The sequence below is a fragment of the Mus musculus genome, chromosome 1, assembly GCF_000001635.26.
Source record: "Mus musculus strain C57BL/6J chromosome 1, GRCm38.p6 C57BL/6J".
Lineage (NCBI taxonomy): Eukaryota > Metazoa > Chordata > Mammalia > Rodentia > Muridae > Mus > Mus musculus.
The window spans coordinates 92,420,295-92,431,867 of NC_000067.6; the positions used below are offsets into that span (position 1 = coordinate 92,420,295).

Here is an 11,573-nt window from a genome sequence, read left to right on the forward strand (position 1 = left end):
AGGACAGGAACAGGGCAGGAACCTGGAGCCAGAGGCCATGGAGGGGTGCTGCTTACTGGCTTGCTTCCCCTGGCTTGCTCAGCTTGTTTTCTTATAGATCCCAGAACTACCAGCCCAGGGATGGCACCACTCACAATGGACCCTCCCCACTTGATCACTAATTGAGAAAATGCCTTATAGCTAGATCTTATGGAGGCATTTCCTCAACTGAGGCTCCTTTCTCTGTGGTAACCAGCTTGTGTCAAGTTGACACACAAAACCAGCCAGTACAATTACCTTTCGAGATGCCAAATGAGCCCACTATGCAGGACCTTGGGCTCCCTGTGCAGGCCCACCATGAGCTGAACTCAGGTTACGAAAGACATCTGGGAAATATCACCTATGGTCAGTCCACAATGACTTTTCAATATCAGTTATCTTCTTCATTCCCATGGCTTTCTTGACCGTGTATCTGGACTCACAATAAAGTTCTCCTACTTTATTGTGTTGCCTTTCGTGCCAAAGGCCATTCATTCCTTTCATATCCCTGCAGAGTCCTAAGAATAAGTGTCAAGTGCCAAGCAGTGTCACTGGAGACTTGTGAGGAGCCAGATGTCTTATCACACCCAACAGTGACAAGGACCCTCACCAGGATCATTAATGGAGGATAAGGAGGGAACATGGATTTCTGTCCACACCAGAAGTAATGGGGCAATCGTTCTCCTGTTTAAGGAGTTAATCAATACGAGATCTGAGTAAGAGCCAGTGTTCAATAACACAATGGAAATGCACATGGATTTCATTGACGGTCACTTGTCATTCCAAGACCCAGGAGGATTTGAAATTGAGTGAAAACTAGAACATGACAGCAGTGAAGTGGCAAAGAAGTCAGAATCCACCAAGGTTGCAAAGAAAACTGTCACAACTACGCGTCAACAAGCAAATGTAAATGCATTTGACGTAAATTCAAAACAAAGGCAAAACTAGGGCATTCCTGCAGACTAAATAAAACATCCCGACTGAAGATGCTGTGAATCGCCAGCTGCATCAGGAACAGGGAGGACTAACGGGACACACACTTCACCTGAAATAAAGATGCGCAGAGACCAGTGTCTCTGTGTGACAGCTGCTATGTGTGCCGTGTAACATCTGAAGCAAATCCTAAAATTGCTGGAGCAAGACACAGGCAATACTGCACAGCAGTCAAGATGGAATGCTGGACATGTCCAGGGGCTAGCAGACACTGGAGAAAGAAAAGCTAAACAAGCAGCAAAAACGAATGCATAAGACATTGCGTCCACATACCTTTGACTATCCTATAGCACAGCTAAAGGCTCTAAACACACCAACCAAAGACAGGAAAAGGCCAGCCAACTAGAACAGAGTTTAAGGCACATGAGATGCTCTTCACATGGTGTGCTGATTGAATGAAAATGGCCCCCATGGGTTTATAGATTTGAATGCTTGGTCCTCAGTTGGCAGAAGTGTTTGGGAAGGATTAGGAGGCATGGCCTTGTTGGTGGAGGTGTGTCACTGTGGATAGACTTGAGGTTTCGAAATTGGTTGCTGTTTCTAGTTAGTGCTTCTCTGCCAACGTGTAGATCAGGATGTGAGCTCTCAGCTTCAGCACCAGGTCTATCTGCTGTGCTTCCAACCACGATAGCTATGGACTCTAACCCTCTGTAACCACAAGCCCCAAATAAACTCTTTCTTCTATAAGTTGCCTGTGTCAGGGTGTCTCATCCCAGCAATAGAAAAGTAACCGAGACACATGGTGATGTAGAGAAGATAAAATAGACACGTTAAGAGTAAGATACACAGAAGATTAAAAATAGATATATTGAACTTCATAAATGAAAAGCAACATATTAAAATTCACGTGTGAGATCTAGAGCCACAGAAAGAGTGGGGACAGAGGGAGGGAAGGAGAGAGAAAGAGAGAGAGAGAGAGAGAGAGAGAGAGAGAGAGAGAGAGAGGTCATGAAATACACTCAGTAGATGAGAGGTCTTGAGACCTATGCTATAGCTCAACAGTAGAGCATTCTTACCTAGCATGTGTGTGACCTTGGGCTTTATCTCCAATACTGAGACAGGGAGGGAGGGGGGAGAGAGAAAGGAGAGTGGGAGAGAAAGGAGTGGGGGCAAGAGAAAAAGAACAAAATTAAACACATCACAGTAAAGATTTAAAAAAAATCTAAACTTGAAATGAAAAGCAGAAATGATCAAACTGAATCTTAAGATGCCCAAATACATTCTGGTAAAAGAAAAGGACAGGAAAGTCACATCAGGTAAATAGTATTTCCAAAAGCTGAGCTGAAGGGATGAGGTTACTATTACACAGGGAAGATCTGTGGGGAGAAAGGCTGCCATTGGAAATGGGAGTATGAGCCTGGAGAGGTGGCTCAGTGATTAAGAACAGTAGACGCTCTTGTAGAGGACCTGGGTTTGGTTCCTAGCACACACATGGTGGCTTGCATTTTCTGTTAACTCCAGTTCCAGGGGATCCCACACTATCTTCTGGCCTTCAGGAGTATTGCATGTATATGGTTCAGAGATATCTGTGCAGCCAAAACACCTATAAGCATTACTTATTCCTTTTTTTAATTTATGAGGAATATGTCAAAGCCCTAATTTTGTAAGCACTAAGCCAAGAGACGAATCTTTTTATAGACAGTCTTAGAACAGGGCTTCAGAACACACAAAGACAACTGATAAAGCAAAAACGGGAAAGCAAATGAACCCACGCCTCAGTCAGAGCTAACACATCTCCCCCCATAATTAATGTCACAGCCGTAAGCAAAATAGACAAGGGTAAAAAGATGGATAAACAAACGAATCACTTTCAAGTTTACGGGACCCGTCCCGGGAGGGCACAGCCACACTTCTATTAGCTGTGGAATACTGGACAATTCCCAAATATTTAGAAGCTCCATGAAATCTTTTAGCCAATTGTCAGGTGAACTAAAAAAAAGTCACCAGGAAATCCAATGCAAGCCGCCAGCGTCCCCAGCAGAGCTCTGCCTGTCGAGAGGGGCATCTGAGGCACAGTCTGTCACTCAGGTAGGCGACCTCCAGAACCTTCAGAATAATAGCACGCATCCTCAAGCAAGCATCAGGGATTAGATAAATATAAAACCAAAACTCAACAAAACTGTAACAGAAATAGAAAAAAAAAATAGAAACAAGCTATGCAGGTTATGAATCTCCTTCTGCCCGAGCGAGGAGGGAGGCCCTGCCATTTACTTAAGGTGATTTGCTCAGGCTCTAGAAGCAGCTGACACAAGGGCAATGGTGAGCACACTATGTTGCCATGGTGAGAAGGGCAAGGGGTCCCAATCTGAGGTCAGGGAGCAGGTGGACTCGTGGGCAGGTGTTGGATGTCAGCAGTCAAGACTGGCCATGTTTGTTACTGTAGGGAAGCAAGCCCCTGGGGTTTCCAGAGAGGCCCAGGGAGACCTGCTCTGAGTGAGAAGGGCATCATCCCACAGGCTGGAGACCAGGATGGGTTAACGGGGGAGAGGGGAGGAAGTCCCATAGTACCGGTCTTTCCTTCTCTGCTGCCTGGGCACATGGTGTCAACGGCTCACTCCGTCATGCCCTCTCAACCACCATGGCCTGAAGACTCTGAAAATGTGAGCCAAGGCAAACTTCTCCTTCTTTTAACATGGCCTCTTTCTGTGCCCTGGTGCTGGAAAACTGGCCGGCAGTCAGCTTTTCCAAAGTCGAATGCCAAAGACCATGTCCAGGCCTGTGAGAAGGTTCCAGCTAAACCAGGAGGGAAATGGCCAGGCAGTTTCCTCCAAACTCTCTCTGGGCTTTACCAGAAGATCTTGGGGGTCCCAGAAGCAGGAGGACCAGAGTCTCCAGTCGGGAAGATGAATGAGAAGGTCCTCTTGGACTTCCAGAGGCTACTACACCACATGCTAAGCCTGCAGCGCACAGTGGGACTGTTTATTCCAGGAACATTGCAGGCATCCCAAGATCTCAGCTTCAGCCCTGCCCCACCCTCCTCTCCTGTACAGAGGACTGCCTGGTGCCTGGCACTGGTTTGACTCCGGGTGAAGTGTCTCCACGGTGGCCAGCAGGGTCCTGAGAGACTCTGCATAGGCTTCAGGACCTCGGTAGAGCCAATGATTCTATATGATGTTCTAAGTCAGACTGGTCCTGGGGTATGGAATCAGACACCAGAGATCTCTGGCAGCCTTAGGATTGGATACTCTGTGGAACAGGATTGTAGACACCTACTGTGGGCTTTTGTGTCCCTGAGGTGAGGTCATCTTGGTTCATGCCAAGGAGGCAAAGTGTCCCCGAAGTACCTGCAGTCTTTAGCAGCTCAGCTTAATTTGAAACAAATTTCCATAATACTAGTTTCCTTGTGGGAAAAATCAGCTTCAGAAATGCAAAAACAAGAGGCCAGCCAAGGGCCCGGAAAGATCCACCTCCGGGCACAATGTGGACACGTTCTGCAAAGAAACCAAAGGAGACAATTCTCAGCATCTAAAACAAATTGTGCTGATGGCTGATAGTTCCTGAAAGACCCAGGCTGCTGCTACCCAGGGGACAAACGAAGCAGCTGGCACATGCTCCCTCGGGGCTCATCTGAGGGACAAGGAACAGCCCCAAGTGCGTGCGCTGCCAGGGCTCTGAGGGAAAATTCCTGTCCTCAGGGGAACCAACGAGGAGCAGAGTGTATGCTCTGAAAAGCAGGGAGAGCATCAGAGGCCTATGGAGAGGGGAGCTTCCCCATGCCTGGAATCCCAGGGAGGGCAGGGCTGCAGGGGTGCTGGGGTGCAGGGGTGCTGGGCTGCAGGGCTGCAGGGGTGCAGGGGTGCAGGGCTGCGGAGGTGCAGGGGTGCAGGGGTGCTGGGGGTGAAGCTGCTAATTCTACAGGACAAATTCATCAGAAAAACATAGAGCAGGGCTCTGAGAAAAATGGATCGGTGTGGGCAAGTGAGGCACCTACATGTACAGGGGGGGGGGGTGTCAGGTAGGGGGTGTGGAGAATCAGCTGCTGAAAATGGATGCAAATGGATTGGGGGGGTGCCCTTAATGCTCACAGGAGAAACCCCAAGCCATGAAAGCCCTGCTACAGTCAGAAAGGGGGAATGTCACATGTCCTGTCTCCAGTTTGCACCAAGAAGGAAGGATGCCTACTTAACCCTTGATGCAGATCCTGTGCCCTGCAGAGACTAAGGATGCCCCTCCACCTCCACCCCACCCCCACATCACAGAGCAGAGGAGCCTCCATGCCACAGGCACAGAGCTGAAACACCTGTAGGCCCCGGGCTAAGGTCCCTTCTGTCCTGGCTGTGATGGGAGAGAGCAGCCCCTGATAGCGCACAGGATGGGAGAGGTTTGCTTTGAGACCAGCACGGGTTCCGAGAAAGAGGCCAGGCCTTGTGGAGACGCCCACAGAGGAGGGGTTGGAATACTCTGCCTTTGTGGTCCTCATGCTGCCTGCGTTTGGAAATTTACTCAAGAACCATCAGGACAGACAGACTTCAAACATCAGGGGCACCCAGGTAGACAGAGGTTGGAGTCTAGGATAGATGGACAATCCCTTTCAGCTTAAAGCCAAGAACCCAGAGTCACCATTGGTCCCCAGAAGAAATGGAGTAACTGCCACAGCTGGACCACAACCTCTGTCTTCCTGATGCCCATGATATCCACGGCCCAGATCACCTAAGCCTCCCACAGAGGCACCGAGGGTCGGGTTTTCCTCATCTCTGTCAGGCATCAGAGAGTCCCATGGGCTATGGAACAGACTCTAGGTAGAAGATTCTGTCTGTTTCCCTGTCCTAGAAAGGAGGCAGACATGGCTTATATGTCTACCCATTTAGAGTGTCTTAAGTCTCAAATCTCCATGGAGGAACAGAGACTCTGAGTCACCTCCACCTAACGCACACACAGTGAACCCCCTTCTGAATGCTAGATCTACGGCAAGAGGATGAAATGACTTTATTAGTTTTATGGCCATTAAGTGATTATTCTGTGATTCATGCAGAAACAGCTTGCTGTAACTCAGGATAATGCGTATGAGCAGCGTGTTTGATTTAAATAACTGGATGTTTGGCACCTGAGGTTTCCCCTACTCACAGGCAACATAGCTACAGCATCTTTATAGTTAACAAATTCACCGAAATCCACAGAATTCACAACCAGAATTCTGCCTTCTAAAACAAGATTGGTTTTTTTCTTTCACTTTTTATTGCTGTTATACAAGCAATGCATAGTGTCTCGAATGGAGACAGTGAGAATCCAGCATGTAGGATAGGGAGGACTCTGTGGGAACACATCCTATGCACGCGGATCTGTTACTCCATTGGCATGCCTTATTTGATTTCCAGATGGTCTGAGTGTTGTTCCTGTAGCGTCTCCACTGACCCAGGAGTGACCCAGGAGTCCCATCTCTGCCTTTCTCATAAAACCAACAACGGCACACCTCTTTCTGCTCTACGCCTGTTGCAGTGATACGGATGATTGCGCGTGTGCACCTTGATGCAGATTGGAACCAGAGCTCTGGGGGCGGTGCACACAGTCTTGAGTGGGCTGTGTCCTCTTCTGTGCTTCTGGACTAGCGAGGACAGCAAAGACTGTCATCTTTGGGTTGTTTGTGTCTTGGCTTGGTAACAGTTCCTTGGCACATCTTCGGACTGGATGTTTGTCTGGTCACTGGATGCCCTTTCTGTTAGATGGATGAAGACTGCTGCAGGGAACAGTGTGTAGTGCCCTGCAGTGAGCTGTGGTGGCTGACATCTGTACCACCCGCTGTGTTAGTCGCGCTGAGTCTGAGCCCGCCTTCTCAAGCCCACTCACTCCTCTGCCCCGGGAACCCTTTGCCTCTTTCACCTCTGCTCAACTTGCCAACTGCTTCCAAAAAGTTTAAAGTACGATATCTGGAGACAAAAATCAACTTTAAGAAGAAGGGTTCAGCCGGGAGTGGTGGCGCACGCCTTTAATCCCAGCACTTGGGAGGCAGAGGCAGGCAGATTTCTGAGTTTGAGGCCAGCCTGGTCTACAAAGTGACTTCCAGGACAACCAGGGCTATACAGAGAAACCCTGTCTCGAAAAGAAGAAGTAGTAGAAGAAGAAGGAGAAGGAGAAGGGGAAGGGGAAGGGGAAGGGGAAGGGGAAGGGGAAGGGGAAGAGGAAGAAGAAGAGGAGGAAGAAGAGGAGGAAGAAGAGGAGGAAGAAGAGGAGGAAGAAGAGGAGGAAGAGGAGGAAGAAGAGGAGGAAGAAGAGGAGGAAGAAGAGGAGGAAGAAGAGGAGGAAGAAGAAGAGGAAGAGGAAGAGGAAGAAGGAGGAGGAAGAAGGAGGAGGAGGAGGAGGAGGAAGAAGGAGGAGGAGGAGGAGGAAGAGGAGGAAGAAGAAGAAGAAGAAGAAGGAGGAGGAGGAGGAGGAGGAGGAGGAGGAGGAGGAGGCCAGGAGATGTTCCCAGAAAGACCGTGTGTCCAGGTTATCAGGTCATAGCCTTGTTCATCTCCTTGTGTCTGTGTGATGGAGGACACTATTTCTTGCTGGCCATAAGCCGGGGCTGCTCTTTCCCGGAAGTTCTTGACACCCTGACCCCTGAGGTTTGCTGGCAGTTCACAGTATGGTTCCAAGTAGGTCAGTGGGAGAGGAACAAGTGACCCTGACAAGTGACAGTGTCTCCAGCAAGGTGAAGTTGAAACAAGATTGGAAAACATCTTTCCCCTTCTTTTTAATCCTAGGGACGGATCCCAGGGCTTCATGTATGCTTGGCAAGAACTCTACCACTCAGCTACATATACACTCCAGAGACATTTGAACATGGATGAAAGGTCAATCACCATAAATAAACATATATATGCCTATCTCTATATCTATGGACGGAATTTTGTAGGATCACTGATCCCTGCAGAAGAAAATATTTGCTTAAAGAATATTCTGTAATTATGTCTCAGTCGCTTGGCTATTGTGAAGTGAGGACTATTCTTTGTTTGTTTTGGTTTTTCGAGACAGGGTTTCTCTGTGTAGCCCTGGCTGTCCTGGAACTCACTCTGTAGACCAGGCTGGCCTCGAACTCAGAAATCTGCCTGCCTCTGCCTCCCAAGTGTTGGGATTAAAGGCGTGCGCCACCACTGCCTGGCAGTGGGAACTATTCTTTAGATAGTTTGTTTTTCTTTTAAATGATAAGGAATATTGTTTTCTCCTTTTAAAAATAATAAAAAAGAATGTTCTTTATTTGTATAAAAAATTACATTTTCCAACCGTCTCCAGTCACTTTCAACAAACTCTCCAGTGGATTCCCTCAGCTGTTTAACATTATCTAACTGTTACATCACCTGTCAGCCTCCGGGGCTGACTAAGACAGAGACAGTGCCTGCAGCAATGGGTGGTGAGAAGCGAAGGCCCCAGACACTGTCAAAGCTCCAGCAGCTGTGATTCCTGAGCATCATGACACTTCCCTGAAGCTTCTGAGGTGTTTTCAAATTCTTTTTAAGGGGCAGGAGATGAGGACTAAGGAATCCTAGGAACTTACGTAGGTTATCAAAGTCCCTAGACTGGTGGATGAAGTTAGGTAAAAGGAGGAGACAGCGGGGCTGGGAAGCAGAGGCCGGAGAGATGGAGAGGAAGAAGACTGACTGCACCTGGAGGAGATGAAGTCTCTGGAACTTGTCAGGAGGTCAGGACATGAAAAGCCGCAGCCACAAGTCTGGGAGATGGGCTAGAGGAAAGAAATCCTGGGATTTTATACCTCCCAGGAGGTGGCACTAAATCCTACCGTGGCAGGCACTGAGTTACCTCTAAGATTAAGCCACCTGCATTCAAGAATTGGCATTACTCCTTGACAGATTCTAACAGACACTGAGAATTTAAGTGTGTATGTCAAGGATCACAGCCACCCTGAAGACTGGGCACTCAATAAAGGACTACAAGCTAATTAAGTCGAGAAAGCGAGAAACTAAGCAAGTAATGCTACCATCAAGTGAAGAGACTTCCTTCACTTAGGGCTTCTTATTTGTTTCCTAAAGAGCAACCATTCTGATCACTAATACCTACCGTCCATTACTGTACAATCAAACAATTTATCCATGACTGTACAATCAAACAATTTGCCAATTACTGTACAGCCAGACGGGTGATGATGATCAAAGCCCAATTTTTCCCCCCTGAGCTTTTATGGCCTCTGTGACTTGGAACACAGCAGGCAACATGGAAGTTATTACTTTTTTGAAGGGCTAGAGAAATGGGATCAAAAACTAGCTGGCCATATACTTAGGTGAACAACTGATACCCAACTATGCAGTCATTCAGAATCCCGCATATTAAAAAATCATAACCTCCAGGCTGATGAAGCAAAGCGGGTGTGATGGTTTGTATATGCTCGGCCAGGGAGTGGCACTATTAGGAGGTGTGGCCTTGTTGGAGTAGGTGTGTCGCAGTGGGTGTTGGCTTTAACCCTCATTCTAGCAGCTTGGAAGACAGTATTCTGCTAGCAGCCTGCAGATGAATATATAGAACTCTCAGCTCCTCCTGCACCATGCCTGCCTGGACGCTGCCATGTTCCTGTCTTGATGATAATGGACTGCACCTCTGAACCTGTAAGCCAGCCCCAATTAAATGTTGTCCATTATAAGACTTGCATTGGTCATGGTGTCTGTTCACAGCAGTAAAACCCTAAGACAGCAGGTTTCTGTAACTCAGACGCTCTGAGTCTGGGAAGAGCTGGTTTGGATTGTTCTGTCCAGGTTTTAGTTTGATCTCAGGCATCTGTGCTGAGGACAGCTGTGCCTTGCAGGGAGAGGCTTCCCGTAAACGCCACTCAGGATCTCAGGGTCCCTTCCACCATGCCACAGTCTGCCCACTCTCTCCACATAGTTGCCTCCTCCTCTTCATTCTGTCTTTCCTCTTGCAGTCCTTCCTCACCCTCCTCCTCTTCCTCCCTGCTTTTGTCTTGCTCCTCTGATTTTTTTTTTTGTCTTTGTCCTTCTTTTACTCAGACTCTTCCTCCTTGCCTCACTGCTCTGCCTGTCCTCTTCTAGAGCGTCTCTCAATGGTGTAATGAACCACTGGGACGCCATCTCTTCCATGGCTGATTGCACATCACTGGCGTTGATTGAGACTTGCGCTTCCCTTTCATTGTGAAGTTATCCGTGTGGCATACAGAAGGAAGATGCTGGCAGTGCAGGAGGTGGCACTTTGGCCTCCTTGGAGATGCTAATGCTATTCAGGAATGCTTCCTTGATGATCCTGGTGTTGTTGGGCAGGTTGAGGTCCTTGGGCCTCTCCACCATTGCTCAGGCCTGAGCTTTCTCCATCTCAGGCCTCCTCTTCACAGTTCTAGTGTCTGGACTTCCCACGTTGCTAAGATCTCAGGAAATTTGTTCTCAATGCTGATTTTTTTTTTTTAAAGAAAAAAAAACAACAAATTACAGGGTAGCTGACAAAGTTCTGTGTTCTGTTTGACAATATTGCATGACTATATATATGGCTAATTATGTGAGTTCCCACCAAAGACAAATTCAAGAGAAATCTAATTTTTATTAAAAATTCTGTCCCTAACATGCCTGGTGATAAGTTAATTACCTTCCATGGCACAAAAACAAACAACAAAGTGTCCTATGTCATATTTTTTTTTCTTAAAATGGAAGAAAAAATAAACAGGCCCAGAGAGACAAGTTTCAATGTGAGAGTAGACTGGATTCAGCCAACCATGGCCTCAAGTTCACAAAACCAAAGGGTGAAACTGACTGTGGGTACTGTTAAATGCCCACTATGTGATTCTGAAAACCATCCATATTTGATGCAGACATTGGAAAAAGTACTTATAGCAGGTGTAGTTTCAAAAGCCTTGGCCTCGTTGTTTGGTCTTGGAGCCCAGGACAAGGGACTGAGGTGCATATTTTACACATCAAAGCAGACCTGGTCTCCAGGTTCTCCCAGCATCCCTCAGTCCCTACCTGACATACCCTGCCCCCAACCCTGAACTTCCCAGCCCAAGGGCTGGCTGCCCTTCCCAGAGGCTTTTCCCTATATAATCCAGACAGTTTGGTCTACTCTCTCTTCTCCCCCCCACTTCTCTCTCTTTCTCTTCTTCCTCCTTCACTCATCTCCCTATGCTGACCTCCCTGGCCTCTGGCCAATGGGGCCAGTGAACTCACCCAAGAGTAGTTTTCCAATAAACCCACCTTTGATATATTCTAATCTGGCTTGGATTGGCTCATTTCACTGGTGGAGACATAGTTTATTAGTGGTGGTCTTTGAAGATGCTTCAGTGCTGAATCAGGGTCCTGTAGGCTGAACATCCTAACTCAGGCAGGGATGGGGAGTGGTCGGTCATTCAACAGTGAGAGAGTTCACTCTCAGCACCACCTGGCCAGCTTCGCAGGTTCCAGAGGGCAGCTCAGCAGATGGACAAGGGAGGATCTTAGCCCCAGGAGCAAGGCTGTGAATGGAGACTCAGACCTCACAGTGACCGAGGAGGCAGAGCCTAGGAAGGACAGGCTAAGGCTGGGGGAAGCAAGTGTGCTCTGTGTCCTGTGTCAGGGCCAGTTGTTATAGCCCTGGCCTTGGAGCTGAGCACACGGGAGGAGACACCTTCAGAGAGCCCTGTAAAAGTAATTTTAGGC

General features: G+C 48.0%; 1 pseudogene; it reads right to left on the reverse strand.

Moving 5' to 3' along the window:
• Positions 1 to 9,589: 9,589 nt before the first annotated feature.
• Positions 9,590 to 10,324, reverse strand: Gm7837 (annotated as a pseudogene).
• Positions 10,325 to 11,573: the final 1,249 nt, after the last annotated feature.